Consider the following 17,454-nt stretch of genomic DNA (forward strand, 5'->3'; position numbering starts at 1 on the left):
CCAGGGGTTAGAATACACACAGACCAGGGGTTAGAATACACACAGACCAGGGGTTAGAATACACACAGACACAGACAGACCAGGGGTTAGAATACACACAGACCAGGGGTTAGAATACACACAGACCAGGGGTTAGAATACACACAGACCAGGGGTTAGAATACACACAGACCAGGGGTTAGAATACACACAGACACAGACAGACCAGGGGTTAGAATACACACAGACCAGGGGTTAGAATACACACAGAGCAGGGGTTAGAATACACACAGAGCAGGGGTTAGAATCCACACAGACAGACCAGGGGTTAGAATACACACAGACAGACCAGGGGTTAGAATACACACAGACCAGGGGTTAGAATACACACAGACAGACCAGGGGTTAGAATACACACAGACCAGGGGTTAGAATACACACAGAGACCAGGGGTTAGAATACACACAGACAGACCAGGGGTTAGAATACACACAGACAGACCAGGGGTTAGAATACACACAGACCAGGGGTTAGAATACACACAGACCAGGGGTTAGAATACACACAGACACAGACAGGCCAGGGGTTAGAATACACACAGACCAGGGGTTAGAATACACACAGACCAGAGGTTAGAATACACACAGACCAGGGGTTAGAATACACACAGACACAGACAGACCAGGGGTTAGAATACACACAGACCAGGGGTTAGAATACACACAGACAGACCAGGGGTTAGAATACACACAGAGCAGGGGTTAGAATACACACAGAGCAGGGGTTAGAATACACACAGACCAGGGGTTAGAATACACACAGACACAGACAGACCAGGGGTTAGAATACACACAGACAGACCAGGGGTTAGAATACACACAGACCAGGGGTTAGAATACACACAGACCAGGGGTTAGAATACACACAGACCAGGGGTTAGAATACACACAGACACAGACAGACCAGGGGTTAGAATACACACAGACCAGGGGTTAGAATACACACAGACCAGGGGTTAGAATACACACAGATACAGACAGACCAGAGGATAGAATACACACAGACCAGGGGTTAGAATAAACACAGACACACACACAGACCAGGGGTTAGAATCCACACAGACCAGGGGTTAGAATCCACACAGACCAGGGGTTAGAAGACACACAGACCAGGGGTTAGAATCCACACAGACCAGGGGTTAGAATCCACACAGACACACACAGACCAGGGGTTAGAATCCATACAGAGCAGGTGTTAGAATCCACACAGACCAGGGGTTAGAATCCACACAGACCAGGGGTTAGAATCCACACAGAGCAGGTGTTAGAATCCACACAGACCAGGGGTTAGAATCCACACAGACCAGGGGTTAGAATCCACACAGGGGTTAGAATCCACACAGACCAGGGGTTAGAATCCACACAGACCAGGGGTTAGAATCCACACAGACCAGGTGTTAGAATCCACACAGACCAGGGGTTAGAATCCATACAGAGCAGGTGTTAGAATCCACACAGACATGTTAACCCCCCCAGCAGGTACCTGTCCTGTATATGTATGCCTCATCCTCACTGCTGGGCTGCCAGATTGGAACAGGCCCCATCTCAGCTGTCAACTGGTACTGAGTCAATAGGCTATGCAGCTGAACCGGCTTCAGACTGGGGTGGTCCGCACACAGCACCTTCCAACTCATCTAGAAATATATAGAGAAATATATACATACATATATCAGAATATATAGACTAGCTTCAGACTGGGGTGGTCTGCACACAGCACCTTCCAACTCATCTAGAAATATATAAATAAATATATCACAATATATATAGATTGGCATCAGACTGGTGTGGTCTGGCTCCCCAGTGGCTGGACCTGGCTCCCTAGTGGCTGGGTCTGGCTCCCCAGCGGCTGGGCCTGGCTCCCCAGTGGCTGGACCTGGCTCCCTAGTGGGTGGGTCTGGCTCCCTAGTGGGTGGGCCTGGCTCCCTAGTGGGTGGGTCTGGCTCCCCAGTGGGTGGGCCTGGCTACCCAGTGGCTGGGTCTGGCTCCCTAGTGGGTGGGTCTGGCTCCCTAGTGGGTGGGTCTGGCTCCCCAGTGGGTGGGTCTGGCTCCCTAGTGGGTGGGTCTGGCTCCCAGTGGGTGGGTCTGGCTCCCTAGTGGGTGGGTCTGGCTCCCCAGTGGCTGGGCCTGGCTCCCCAGTGGCTGGGTCTGGCTCCCCAGTGGGTGGGTCTGGCTCCCTAGTGGGTGGGCCTAGCTCCCCAGTGGCTGGGCCTGGCTCCCCAGTGGGTGGGTCTGGCTCCCCAGTGGCTGGGCTTGGCTCCCCAGTGGGTGGGTCTGGCTCCCCAGTGGCTGGGCTTGGCTCCCCAGTGGCTGGGCTTGGCTCCCCAGTGGGTGGGTCTGGCTCCCTAGTGGGTGGGCCTGGCTCCCCAGTGGCTGGGCCTGGCTCCCCAGTGGGTGGGTCTGGCTCCCCAGTGGGTGGGCCTGGCTCCCTAGTGGGTGGGTCTTGCTCCCCAGTGGGTGGGTCTAGCTCCCCAGTGGCTGGGCCTGGCTCCCCAGTGGGTTGGTCTAGCTCCCCAGTTGCTGGACCTGGCTCCCCAGTGGCTGGGCCTGGCTCCCCAGTGGGTGGGTCTGGTTCCCCAGTGGCTGGGCTTGGCTCCCCAGTGGGTGGGTCTGGCTCCCCAGTGGGTGGGCCTGGCTCCCCCCAGTGGCTGGGCCTGGCTCCCCAGTGGCTGGACCTGGCTCCCCAGTGGGTGGGCCTGGCTCCCCAGTGGCTGGGCCTGGCTCCCAGTGGGTGGGTCTGGCTCCCTAGTGGGTGGGCCTGGCTCCCCAGTGGGTGGGCCTGGCTCCCCAGTGGGTGGGTCTGGCTCCCCAGTGGGTGGGTCTGGCTCCCCAGTGGCTGGGCCTGGCTCCCCAGTGGCTGGGCCTGGCTCCCCAGTGGCTGGACCTGGCTCCCCAGTGGCTGGACCTGGCTCCCCAGTGGGTGGGTCTAGCTCCCCAGTGGGTGGGCCAATGTCCTCCCAGGCCCACCCGTGGCTGCGCTCTTGCCCAGTCATGTGAAATCCATAGATTAGGGCCTAATACATTAATTTCAATTGATTGATTTCCTTATATGAACTGTAACTCAGTAAAATCTTTGAAATTGTTGCGTTTATATTTGTGTTCAGTGTATAAAGACATACAGTATATAAATAAATATATCAGAAAATATAGACACTGGGGTGGTCGACACACAGCACCTTCCAAGTCATCTAGACACATAGAGAGATAAATATATCAGAATATATAGAGATAAATATATCAGAATATATAGAGAGATAAATATATCAGAATATATAGAGAGATAAATATATCAGAATATATATATATAGATAAATATATAGAGAGATAAATATATCACAATACATGGAGATACATATATCAGAATATATAGAGATATACAGATATCAGAACATATAGAGATATACAGATATCAGAACATATAGAGATAAATATATAGAGATAAATATATCACAATACATGGAGATACATATATCAGAATATATAGAGATATACATATATAAGAATATATAGAGATAAATATATAGAGAGATAAATATATCAGAATATATAGAGATAAATATATAGAGAGATAAATATATCACAATACATGGAGATACATTTATCAGAATATATAGAGATATACATACATAAGAATATATAGAGATAAATATATAGAGAGATATACAGATATCAGAACATATAGAGATAAATATATAGAGAGATAAATATATCACAATACATGGAGATACATTTATCAGAATATATAGAGATATACATATATCAGAATATATATAGAGATAAATATATAGAGATAAATATATCAGAATATAAAGAGAGATAAATATATCAGAATATAAAGAGAGATAAATATATCAGAATATATAGAGATAAATATATCAGAATATATAGGGATAAATATATCACAATACATAAAGATACATATATCAGAATGTATAGAGATAAATATATCAGAATATATAGAGAGATAAATATATCAGAATATATATAGAGATAAATATTTGTGACCAATCACAGTAAGGTACTTCATTGTTACCCAGAAATGATTTTATATTGAGATAAAAATGGCTGCATTGGACCTTTAAGGTGAGAAAAGGTCAGAGGTCAGGCGTGTGATGTTACCTGTGTTAGCTGCTGAAGGGTCTGGCCAGGATGCTGTCAGGGTTAGAGGTCAGAGGTCAGGCGTGTGATGTTACCTGTGTTAGCTGCTGAGGGGTGTGGCCAGGATGCTGACAGGGTTAGAGGTCAGGTGTGTGATGTTACCTGTGTTAGCTGCTGAGGAGGTGTGGCCAGGATGCTGACAGGGTTAGAGGTCAGACGTCAGGTGTGTGACGTTACCTGTGTTAGCTGCTGAGGGGGTGTGGCCAGGATGCTGACAGGGTTAGAGGTCAGCGTCAGGTGTGTGACGTTACCTGTGTTAGCTGCTGAGGAGGTGTGGCCAGGATGCTGACAGCGCTGTTGAACTTGTTGAAGAACTTGTCTGCCAGGTAACTAAGCCCCGCCTTCCTAGTCCACTCTAGAACCATCCTGACACAGGCCTGTACCTGGAGAACCTTAGAGCGCTGGAACCAGCCCCGCGACGGACCTACACACACACAGAAACAAATACCGCACCTGTCTGATTAGTCTGTTGTAGAACACATTCCACACCTGTCTGATTAGTCTGTTGTAGAACACATTCCACACCTGTCTGATTAGTCTGTTGTAGAACACATTCCACACCTGTCTGATTAGTCTGTTGTAGAACACATTCCACACCTGTCTGATTAGTCTGTTGTGGAACACATTCCACACCTGTCTGATTAGTCTGTTGTAGAACACATTCCTCACCTGTCTGATTAGTCTGTTGTTGAGCACATTCCACACCTGTCCGACTAGTCTGTTGTAGAACACATTCCGCACCTGTCCGACTAGTCTGTTGTTGAGCACATTCCACACCTGTCCGATTAGTCTGTTGTAGAACACATTCCACACCTGTCCGATTAGTCTGTTGTAGAACACATTCCACACCTGTCTGATTAGTCTGTTGTAGAACACATTCCACACCTGTCTGATTAGTCTGTTGTAGAACACATTCCACACCTGTCTGATTAGTCTGTTGTAGAGCACATTCCACACCTGTCTGATTAGTCTGTTGTAGAACACATTCCACACCTGTTTGATTAGTCTGTTGTTGAGCACATTCCTCACCTGTCTGATTAGTCTGTTGTAGAACACATTCCACACCTGTCTGATTAGTCTGTTGTAGAACACATTCCACACCTGTCCGATTAGTCTGTTGTTGAGCACATTGAGGAGTTCCTAGGGCAGGGCTCGGAATCCATCTCTCTCTCTCTCTCTCTCTGTCTCTCTCTGTCTCTCTCTCTCTCTCTCTCTCTCTCTCTCTCTCTCTCTCTCTCTCTCTCTCTCTCTCTCTCCCCCTCATGTCATGACTAACCTGGACCACCTTTGTAGAGGTGCCTTTTGTTCCGTAAATCGTAGGTATTAAATGAGGTGAAAAGGAGACTGGAGTCATTAGTGCCACTTTAAGAGGTAGCTAATCCCCGTCCAACCCTCATCCTCCTCCTTCACCCCCTCCTACCCCACCCCAGGGGTACAGCTCCATCCCCCTCCGCCCCAGCCAATGGGTACCCCCCATCACACCCACCCCTCTAATAGGCTTATAGTCTGGGAATATGACAATCTGTCCTCGCTGCTCTGAGAGACATGATTGAACTCCTCAGACAAACACAACACAGAACCTGGACCGTAGTCCTCAGACAAACACAACACAGAACCTGGACCGTAGTCCACAGACAAACACAACACAGAACCTGGACCGTAGTCCTCAGACAAACACAACACAGAACCTGGACCGTAGTCCTCAGACAAACACAACACAGAACCTGGACCGTAGTCCACAGACAAACACAACACAGAACCTGGACCGTAGTCCTCAGACAAACACAACACAGAACCTGGACCGTAGTCCTCAGACAAACACAATACAGAACCTGGACCGTAGTCCTCAGACAAACACAACACAGAACCTGGACCGTAGTCCTCAGACAAACACAACACAGAACCTGGACCGTTGTCCTCAGACAAACACAATACAGAACCTGGACCGTAGTCCTCAGACAAACACAATACAGAACCTGGACCGTAGTCCTCAGACAAACACAATACAGAACCTGGACCGTAGTCCTCAGACAAACACAACACAGAACCTGGACCGTAGTCCTCAGACAAACACAACACAGAACCTGGACCGTAGTCCTCAGACAAACACAACACAGAACCTGGACCGTAGTCCTCAGACAAACACAACACAGAACCTGGACCGTAGTCCTCAGACAAACACAACACAGAACCTGGACCGTAGTCCTCAGACAAACACAATACAGAACCTGGACCGTAGTCCTCAGACAAACACAATACAGAACCTGGACCGTAGTCCTCAGACAAACACAACACAGAACCTGGACCGTAGTCCTCAGACAAACACAATACAGAACCTGGAACGTAGTCCTCAGACAAACACAATACAGAACCTGGACCGTAGTCCTCAGACAAACACAACACAGAACCTGGACCGTAGTCCTCAGACAAACACAACACAGAACCTGGACCGTAGTCCTCAGACAAACACAACACAGAACCTGGACCGTAGTCCTCAGACAAACACAATACAGAACCTGGACCGTAGTCCTCAGACAAACACAATACAGAACCTGGACCGTAGTCCTCAGCAGAAACGGTCTTCTGATATAATCTGTTTACAGGTCACAGTTTGTCACAGCAAACACTAACACACAATACCACTCAGCTCTCTCTCTCTGCCTCTCCCTGCCTCTCTCTCTCTGCCTCTCTCTGCCCTGGTTGCTATGGCATCTGACATTGGCTCTACCTGCTGTTACCATGGATACCATCGCCAGAGAAACATCAATGAACAGAGAGAAACAGATACACTACATGGCCAGCAGTATGTGGACTTACTACACTATATATGTGTACACCCCTTCAAGTGTATACAGGTGTATAACATCGAACACACATCCATGCAATCTCCATAGACAAACATTAGCAGTAGAATGACCTTATTGAAGAGCTCAGTGACTTTCAACGTGGCACCGTCATAGGATGTCACCTTTCCAACAAGTCAGTTGGTCAAATTTCTGCCCTGCTAGAGTTGCCCCATTGTGACCATGTAGTCTATATATACATTAATACATCTAGTGCTTTCAAACACAGAGAGAGAGACAGAGAGAGAGAAAGGGGGGAGAGAGAGAGAGGGGGGGGAGAGAGAAATGGGGGAGAGAGAGAGAAAGGGGGAGAGAGAAAGGGGGAGAGAGAGGAGAGAAACAGAGAGAGAAAGGGGGAGAGAGAGAGAAATGGGGGGAGATAGAGAGAGAGAAAGGGGGAGAGAGAGAGAAGAGAGAGAGAGAGAGAGAAGGGGGAGAGAGAGGGAGAGAAAGGGGGAGAGGGAGAGAAAGATCTCTGTCAGGAAGGTCATCAGCTCTCACCCTACATTGCTTTTAGCTCCCCCATCTTACCCTCCATCCCAGACATCTCTCATCCTCCCCCATATTCACCCATCCCCCCATTAATAAAGACCATCAGAGGAAAAGAGAAGGTGGGAGGTTGTCAAGGACAAATCTAAAGCACGAGTTGCTTTCCTCTCCTCCGTCAAAATGCTGACACACACACACACACACACACACACACACACACACACACACACACACACACACACACACACACACACACACACACACACACACACACACACACACAATTCCTCATCTAGGGATTTACCCTGAGGCAGACTAATGGAAGTGTGCCTCTCTGTGTGTGTGTTTTCTCTGTGTGTGTCTCTGTGTGTGTGTGTTTCTCTGTGTTTCTCTCTGTGTGTTGTTGTGTGTTTCTCTCTGTGTGTTGTTGTGTGTTTCTCTCTGTGTGTGTTGTTGTGTGTTTCTCTCTCTGTGTGTTGTTGTGTGTTTCTCTCTGTGTGTGGTTGTGTGTTTCTCTGTGTGTGTGTGTGTTTCTCTCTGTGTGTTGTTGTGTGTTTCTCTCTGTGTGTTGTTGTTGTGTGTTTTCTCTGTGTGTGTGTGTTTCTCTCTGTGTGTGTGTGATTCTCTCTGTGTGTTGTTGTGTGTTTCTGTGTGTTGTTGTGTGTTTCTCTCTGTGTGTTGTTGTGTGTTTCTCTCTGTGTGTTGTTGTGTGATTCTCTGTGTGTTGTTGGTGTTTCTCTCTGTGTGATGTTGGGTGTTTCTCTCTGTGTGTGTGTGTGTGTTTCTCTCGGTGTAGTGGTCCCCAACTCTTTTTGTCAACCTCAATGGGATAAAAAATAAAAATAAAATGTCCCTATGATTTTGTTTTCAGTGGTAACGACCTCCATCTCATCTGATCCATGCTGCAAACCATCTGACAAACGTTTAGATTAAATAGGGTTCATTTGGACTCATTTTCATGGTTCCTTATTCATGACGATTCATTTGTTCTCTGTTTCGAAGGTTGAAATCCGAATGTGTTTTCCACCTCGACGCCACAAATACATTGACAAATGATGTTGAAACAACATTGATTCAACCGAATTTTTTTGCCTCGTTGAATAGTTTTCTCAAGCTACTAGCTCAACTGCCACATCATTCATTACCAGACTGAGGTCTAGAGAATGATCATTCATTACCAGACTGATCATTCATTACCAGGGAATGATCATTCATTACCAGACTGAGGGAATGATCATTCATTACCAGACTGAGGGAATGATCATTCATTACCAGACTGAGGGAATGATCATTCATTACCAGACTGAGGGAATGATCATTCATTACCAGACTGAGGGAATGATCATTCATTACCAGACTGAGGGAATGATCATTCATTACCAGAGACTAGAGAATGATCATTCTTACCAGACTGAGGTCTAGAGAATGATCATTCATTACCAGACTGAGGGAATGATCATTCATTACCAGACTGAGGGAATGATCATTCATTACCAGACTGAGGGAATGATCATTCATTACCAGACTGAGGGAATGATCATTCATTACCTAGAGAATGATTACCAGACTGAGGGGATGATCATTCATTACCAGACTGAGGTCTAGAGAATGATCATTCATTACCAGACTGAGGGAATGATCATTCATTACCAGACTGAGGTCTAGAGAATGATCATTCATTACCAGACTGAGGAATGATCATTCATTACCAGACTGAGGGGATGATCATTCATTACCAGACTGAGGTCTAGAGAATGATCATTCATTACCAGACTGAGGTCTAGAGAATGATCATTCATTACCAGACTGAGGGAATGATCATTCATTACCAGACTGAGGGAATGATCATTCATTACCAGACTGAGGGAATGATCATTCTGAGGGAATTATTCCAGACTGAGGATCATTCATTAGAGAATGATCATTCATTACCAGACTGAGGGAATGATCATTCATTACCAGACTGAGGGAATGATCATTCATTACCAGACTGAGGGAATGATCATTCATTACCAGACTGAGGTCTAGAGAATGATCATTCATTACCAGACTGAGGGAATGATCATTCATTACCAGACTGAGGTCTAGAGAATGATCATTCCTTACCAGACTGAGGTCTCGAGAATGATCATTCATTACCAGACTGAGGGAATGATTATTCATTACCAGACTGAGGGAATGATCATTCATTACCAGACTGAGGGATGATCATTCATTACCAGACTGAGGTCTAGAGAATGATCATTCATTACCAGACTGAGGGAATGATCATTCATTACCAGACTGAGGGGATGATCATTCATTACCAGACTGAGGTCTAGAGAATGATCATTCATTACCAGACTGAGGTCTAGAGAATGATCATTCATTACCAGACTGAGAGAATGATCATTCATTACCAGACTGAGGGAATGATCATTCATTACCAGACTGAGGGAATGATCATTCATTACCAGACTGAGGGGATGATCATTCATTACCAGAGAATGATCATTCATTACCAGACTGAGGGAATGATCATTCATTACCAGACTGAGGTCTAGAGAATGATCATTCATTACCAGACTGAGGTCTAGAGAATGATCATTCATTACCAGACCTAGAGAATGATCATTCATTACCAGACTGAGGGAATGATCATTCATTACCAGACTGAGGTCTAGAGAATGATCATTCATTACCAGACAGAGGGAATGATCATTCATTACCAGACTGAGGTCTAGAGAATGATCATTCATTACCAGACTGAGGTCTAGAGAATGATCATTCATTACCAGACTGAGGGAATGATCATTCATTACCAGACTGAGGTCTAGAGAATGATCATTCATTACCAGACTGAGGTCTAGAGAATGATCATTCATTACCAGACTGAGGTCTAGAGAATGATCATTCATTACCAGACTGGGAGGGGATGATCATTCATTACCAGACTGAGGTCTAGAGAATGATCATTCATTACCAGACTGAGGGAATGATCATTCATTACCAGACTGAGGTCTAGAGAATGATCATTCATTACCAGACTGAGGGAATGATCATTCATTACCAGACTGAGGGGATGATCATTCATTACCAGACTGAGGGGATGATCATTCATTACCAGACTGAGGTCTAGAGAATGATCATTCATTACCAGACTGAGGGAATGATCATTCATTACCAGACTGAGGTCTAGAGAATGATCATTCATTACCAGACTGAGGTCTAGAGAATGATCATTCATTACCAGACTGAGGTCTAGAGAATGATCATTCATTACCAGACTGAGTCTAGGAATGATCATTCATTACCAGACTGAGGGAATGATCATTCATTACCAGACTAGGGAATGATCATTCATTACCAGACTGAGGTCTAGAGAATGATCATTCATTACCTAACTGAGGGAATGATCATTCATTACCAGACTGAGGTCTAGAGAATGATCATTCATTACCAGACTGAGGGAATGATCATTCATTACCAGACTGAGGTCTAGAGAATGATCATTCCTTACCAGACTGAGGTCTCGAGAATGATCATTCATTACCAGACTGAGAGAATGATCATTCATTACCAGACTGAGGGGATGATCATTCATTACCAGACTGAGGGAATGATCATTCATTACCAGACTGAGGGGATGATCATTCATTACCAGACTGAGGTCATTACCAGAGAGAATGATCATTCATTACCAGACTGAGGTCTCGAGAATGATCATTCATTACCAGACTGAGAGAATGATCATTCATTACCAGACTGAGGGAATGATCATTCATTACCAGACTGAGGGAATGATCATTCATTACCAGACTGAGGGAATGATCATTCATTACCAGACTGAGGGAATGATCATTCATTACCAGACTGGTCTAGAGAATGATCATTCATTACCAGACTGAGGGGATGATCATTCATTACCAGACTGAGGGAATGATCTGTATGAAATACAACATTCTTAGTTCTGATAAAACATGAAAAACATCCCTCATTAATATATCCCTCATGAATGTCCCCATCAGTATTAAAACACTCACTACAGCAGCTTTGTCAGGAGGAATGGGCCAACATTCACCCAACTTATTGTGGGAAGCTTGTGGAAGGCTACCCGAAACGTTTGACCCAAGTTAAACAATTTAAAGGCAATGCTACCAAATACTAATTGAGTGTGTGTAAACTTCTGACCCACTGGGAATGTGATAAAATAAATAAAAGCTTAAATAAATCATCATTATTCTGACATTTCACATTCTTAAAATAAAGTGGTGATCCTAACTGACCTAAAACTGGGAATTTTGACTAAGATTAAATGTCAGGAATTGTGAAAAACTGAGTTTAAATGTAAGTACTGCTCTCTTACTACTCTTAGTCTCTTCTACTACAACTCTCGAGTAGGTGTAGGTGTATGTAAACTTCCGACTTCAACTGTATGTATGTATATATATGTATATATATATATATATGTATATATGTATGTATGTATATATATATATAGTAGTAGTAGTCTGGCCCAGGAGTGGGAAGGTGAGTCTGGCCCGGAAAGGCTCTGGAGCAACGAACCACCCTTGCTGTCTCTGCCTGGCCGGTTCCCCTCTTTCCACTGGGATTCTCTGCCTCTAACCCTATTACAGGGGCTGAGTCACTGGCTTACTGGGGCTCTCTCATGCCGTCCCTGGAAGGGGTGCGTCACCTGAGTGGGTTGATTCACTGATGTGGTCATCCTGTCTGGGTTGGCACCCCTAGGACCATGCCCCAGGACTACCTGACATGATGACTCCTTGCTGTCCCCAGTCCACCTGGCCGTGCTGCTGCTCCAGTTTCAACTGTTCTGCCTTATTATTATTCAACCATGCTGGTCATTTATGAACATTTGAACATCTTGGCCATGTTCTGTTATAATCTCTACCCGGCACAGCCAGAAGAGGACTGGCCACCCCACATAGCCTGGTTCCTCTCTAGGTTTCTTCCTAGGTTTTGGCCTTTCTAGGGAGTTTTTCCTAACCACCGTGCATCTACACCTGCATTGCTTGCTGTTTGGGGTTTTAGGCTGGGTTTCTGTACAGCACTTTGAGATATCAGCTGATGTACGAAGGGCTATATAAATAAATTTGATTTGATTTGATATATATATACACATACAGTACCAGTCAAAAGTTTGGACACACCTACTCAAGTTCGTCTTAATTTGTACTATTTTCTACATTGTAGAATACTATTGAAGACATCAACACTATGAAATAACACATATGGAATCATGTTGTAACCAAAAAAAGTGTTAAACAAATCAAAATATATGTATATTTGACATTCTTCTTCAAAGCAGCCTCCCTTTTTGCCTTGATGACAGCTTTGCAGACCTCTTGGTATTCTCTCAACCAGCTTCACCTGGAATGCTTGATGACAGCTTTGCAGACCTCTTGGTATTCTCTCAACCAGCTTCACCTGGAATGCTTGATGACAGATTTGTAGACCTCTTGGTATTCTCTCAACCAGCTTCACCTGGAATGCTTGATGACAGCTTTGCAGACCTCTTGGTATTCTCTCAACCAGCTTCACCTGGAATGCTTGATGACAGATTTGCAGACCTCTCGGTATTTCTCAACCAGCTTCACCTGGAATGCTTGATGACAGCTTTGCAGACCTCTCGGTATTCTCTCAACCAGCTTCACCTGGAATGCTTGATGACAGCTTTGCAGACCTCTTGGTATTCTCTCAACCAGCTTCACCTGGAATGCTTGATGACAGCTTTGCAGAACTCTTGGTATTCTCTCAACCAGCTTCACCTGGAATGCTTGATGACAGCTTTGCAGACCTCTTGGTATTCTCTCAACCAGCCTCACCTGGAATGCTTGATGACAGCTTTGCAGAACTCTTGGTATTCTCTCAACCAGCTTCACCTGGAATGCTTGATGACAGCTTTGCAGACCTCTTGGTATTCTCTCAACCAGCTTCACCTGGAATGCTTGATGACAGCTTTGCAGAACTCTTGGTATTCTCTCAACCAGCTTCACCTGGAATGCTTGATGACAGCTTTGCAGACCTCTTGGTATTCTCTCAACCAGCTTCACCTGGAATGCTTGGTGACAGCTTTGCAGAACTCTTGGTATTCTCTCAACCAGCTTCACCTGGAATGCTTGATGACAGCTTTGCAGACCTCTTGGCTTCTTCTCTTGTGGCATTGAATGGAGGAGACAGGTGAATGGAGGATGTTTAAGCCTCGAGACATGGATTGTGTCTGTGTGCCATTCAGAGGGTGAATGGGCAAGACAAAAGATTGAAGTGCCTTTGAACAGAGGTATGGTAGTAGGTGGCAGGCACACAAGTTTGTGTCAAGAACTGCAACGCTGCTGGGTTTTTTCACACTCAACAGACCTGTTTTACTGGAGCTATATACATTTAGCCCAGAGCTCGGTTCTAGTCCCCCTGCTCTCTATACACCAAGTCACTTGGCTCCGTCAAAACCACACAGTCTCTCCCATCATTGCTATGCAGATGACACTCAATTACGTTTCTTCTTATATATCAGATTATAGGGTAGAAAACCTCTAAAGTCTCCAAAACTGTAAAAATATTGTCTGTGAATATAGCAGAACTGATATTGCAGGCGAAAGCCTGAGAAAAATCCAATCAGGAAGTGACTCTTATTTTGAAAGCTCTGTGTTCCTATGCATCCCTATTGACCATTGAAAGGGATATCAACCAGATTCCTTTTTCTATAGCTTCCCTAATGTGTCTACAGTCACTAGACATAGTTTCAGGCTTTTATTTTGAAAGATGAGCGTGAAGGATCACATTGCGTCAGTGGAGAGGCTCTCAGAGTGAGTTTCTGCGCAATTGAGTAAAGCCGCCATTGTTCCTCCCGCTGTTATGGAAAAAGCTACTCACTCGGTCGATATATTATCGAATATTTATTTTAAAAAACTACCTGAAGATTGATTATAAAAAAACGTTTGACATGTTTCTGTGGACATTATAGATATTATTTGGAATTTTCGTCTGCGTTGTGGTGACCGCTCTTTCCTGTGGATTTCTGAACACGCGACAAACAAACGGAGGTATTTTGGGTATAAAAATAATCTTTCTGGAACAGAAGGAACATTTGTTGTGTAACTTGGGTGAGTGAAAATATCCGAAGATCATCAAAGGTAACCGTTTTTTTTTTTGATTGCTTTTCTGATTTTCGTGACCTACTGCTACTTAATGCTTAGTGTACATAATGCTATGCTATCGATAAACTTACGATAAACAAACGCTTGGATTGCTTTCGCTGTAAAGCATAATTTCAAAATCTAAGGCGACAGGTGGATTAACAAAAGGCTAAGCTGTGTTTTTCAATGTTGCACTTGTGATTTCATGAATATTTTCTAGTAATATAATTTGACTGTGGGGCAATGCTATTCAGCGGTTGCTGATGACAACTGATCCCACTACCAGGAAGCGTCAACAAGTTAACATCAAAGCAGTGACTCCTGGGCCGTAAAATACGTCTCTATCTCACACAGGTACTACTCCCGTCTGGACGTACTGCGACTCTCAGTTGGCTCCCTGTCAAACCCCTGCAACTTATCCAGAACGCTGCAGCCTCCCCAAGTTCTCCCATGTCGCCCCCACAGTACTCCTCCTCTCACCCCACTAGCTTCCAGTCGAAGGTCACCCCACTCCTCCTCTCACCCCACTAGCTTCCAGTCGAAGGTCACCCCACTCCTCTCACCACACTAGCTCACCACACTAGCTTCCAGTCGAAGGTCACCCCACTCCTCCTCTCACCACACTAGCTTCCAGTCGAAGGTCACCCCACTCCTCCTCTCACCACACTAGCTTCCAGTCGAAGGTCACCTCTCTGCTCACCACACTAGCTTCCAGTCGAAGGTCACCCCACTCCTCCTCTCACCACACTAGCTTCCAGTCGAAGGTCACCCCACTCCTCCCAGTCGAAGGTCACCCCACTCCTCTGACACTAGCTTGTCGTTGTCACCCCACCTCACCCATCTCCAAGATGAATGACAGAGCTTCCAGTCGAAGGTCACCCCATCAACACTAGCTTCCAGTCGAAAATGTCTGAGATGAGAATGTCCCACCTAGCCATCTCAAGATGAATGTGACTGGTGTGTGTGGATAAATTACTGTGTCAAATGGAATGTAAATGTGTGTGTGTGTGTGTGTGTGTGTGTGTGTGTGTTGTGTGTGTGTGTGTGTGTGTGTGTGTGTGTGTCTCACCCTTGTCCATGAGCTGGTTGAAGAGAGATACGTTGGAGAAGAAGAAGAGGTAGGAGAACATCTGGGCCTGGACCTCTGGGTGGACCTGGTACCCCTGGAGGAGCTCCTGACTGCACTGGAACACCTGGAGACACACACACACACACACACACAGACACACACACACACACACAGACACACACACACACACACACACCAAAGTGACAGAAGTGTAAAAATGTATAATACCAAATATATTTCATCCAGGAATCATGTGTGTGTGTGTGTGTGTGTGTGTGTGTGTGTGTGTGTGTGTGTGTGTGTGTGTGTGTGTGTGTGGTCTATCCTGCAGGACCCTGCGAACGGGCTCAGGAAACCCTGTACCTCCTCTCCAGCAGGGTTCAGAGCTGTCCACTGGGAACGGGTTACAGTCCAGCAGACCAGGAAGTACTCGTACAGGGACTGGAACACACACACACACACACACACACACACACACACAAACACACACATCACAACACACACACACATGACAACATCCTCAGTGGTGACACAGACATGACCTCTATCCTCAGTGGTGAGGTAGACAGACACACCTCTATCCTCACACACACAGACATGACCTCTATCCTCACACACACAGACAGACATGACCTCTACAGCTAGACAGACATGACCTCTATCCTCAGTGGTGAGCAACAGACCTCAGTGGTGAGCTAGACAGACATGACCTCTATCCTCAGTGGTGAGCTAGACAGACATGACCTCTATCCTCAGTGGTGAGCTAGACAGACATGACCTCTATTCTCAGTGGTGAGCTAGACAGACATGACCTCTATCCTCAGTGGTGAGCTAGACAGACATGACCTCTATCCTCAGTGGTGAGGTAGACAGACATGACCTCTATCCTCAGTGGTGAGCTAGACAGACATGACCTCTATCCTCAGTGGTGAGCTAGACAGACATGACCTCTATCCTCAGTGGTGAGCTAGACAGACATGACCTCTATCCTCAGTGGTGAGCTAGACAGACATGACCTCTATCCTCAGTGGTGAGCTAGACAGACATGACCTCTATCCTCAGTGGTGAGGTAGACAGACATGACCTCTATCCTCAGTGGTGAGCTAGACAGACATGACCTCTATCCTCAGTGGTGAGCTAGACAGACATGACCTCTATCCTCAGTGGTGAGCTAGACAGACATGACCTCTATCCTCAGTGGTGAGCTAGACAGACATGACCTCTATCCTCAGTGGTGAGCTAGACAGACATGACCTCTATCCTCAGTGGTGAGCTAGACAGACATGACCTCTATCCTCAGTGGTGAGCTAGACAGACATGACCTCTATCCTCAGTGGTGAGCTAGACAGACATGACCTCTATCCTCAGTGGTGAGGTGAGACCTCTATCCTAGACAGACATGACCTCTATCCTCAGTGGTGAGCTAGACAGACATGACCTCTATCCTCAGTGGTGAGCTAGACAGACATGACCTCTATCCTCAGTGGTGAGCTAGACAGACATGACCTCTATCCTCAGTGGTGAGCTAGACAGACATGACCTCTATCCTCAGTGGTGAGCTAGACAGACATGACCTCTATCCTCAGTGGTGAGCTAGACAGACATGACCTCTATCCTCAGTGGTGAGCTAGACAGACATGACCTCTATCCTCAGTGGTGAGGTAGACAGACATGACCTCTATCCTCAGTGGTGAGCTAGACAGACATGACCTCTATCCTCAGTGGTG

The 17,454-nt window shown here is 45.9% G+C and overlaps 1 pseudogene; it reads right to left on the bottom strand.

Annotated features, from left to right (window-relative positions):
• LOC135532184 (ras-associating and dilute domain-containing protein-like) overlaps positions 1-17,454 on the bottom strand; it is a 94,273-nt pseudogene that overhangs the window by 53,468 nt on the left and 23,351 nt on the right.

This window comes from Oncorhynchus masou, unplaced genomic scaffold (assembly GCF_036934945.1).
Source record: "Oncorhynchus masou masou isolate Uvic2021 unplaced genomic scaffold, UVic_Omas_1.1 unplaced_scaffold_1760, whole genome shotgun sequence".
In the NCBI taxonomy this organism is placed as follows: domain Eukaryota; kingdom Metazoa; phylum Chordata; class Actinopteri; order Salmoniformes; family Salmonidae; genus Oncorhynchus; species Oncorhynchus masou.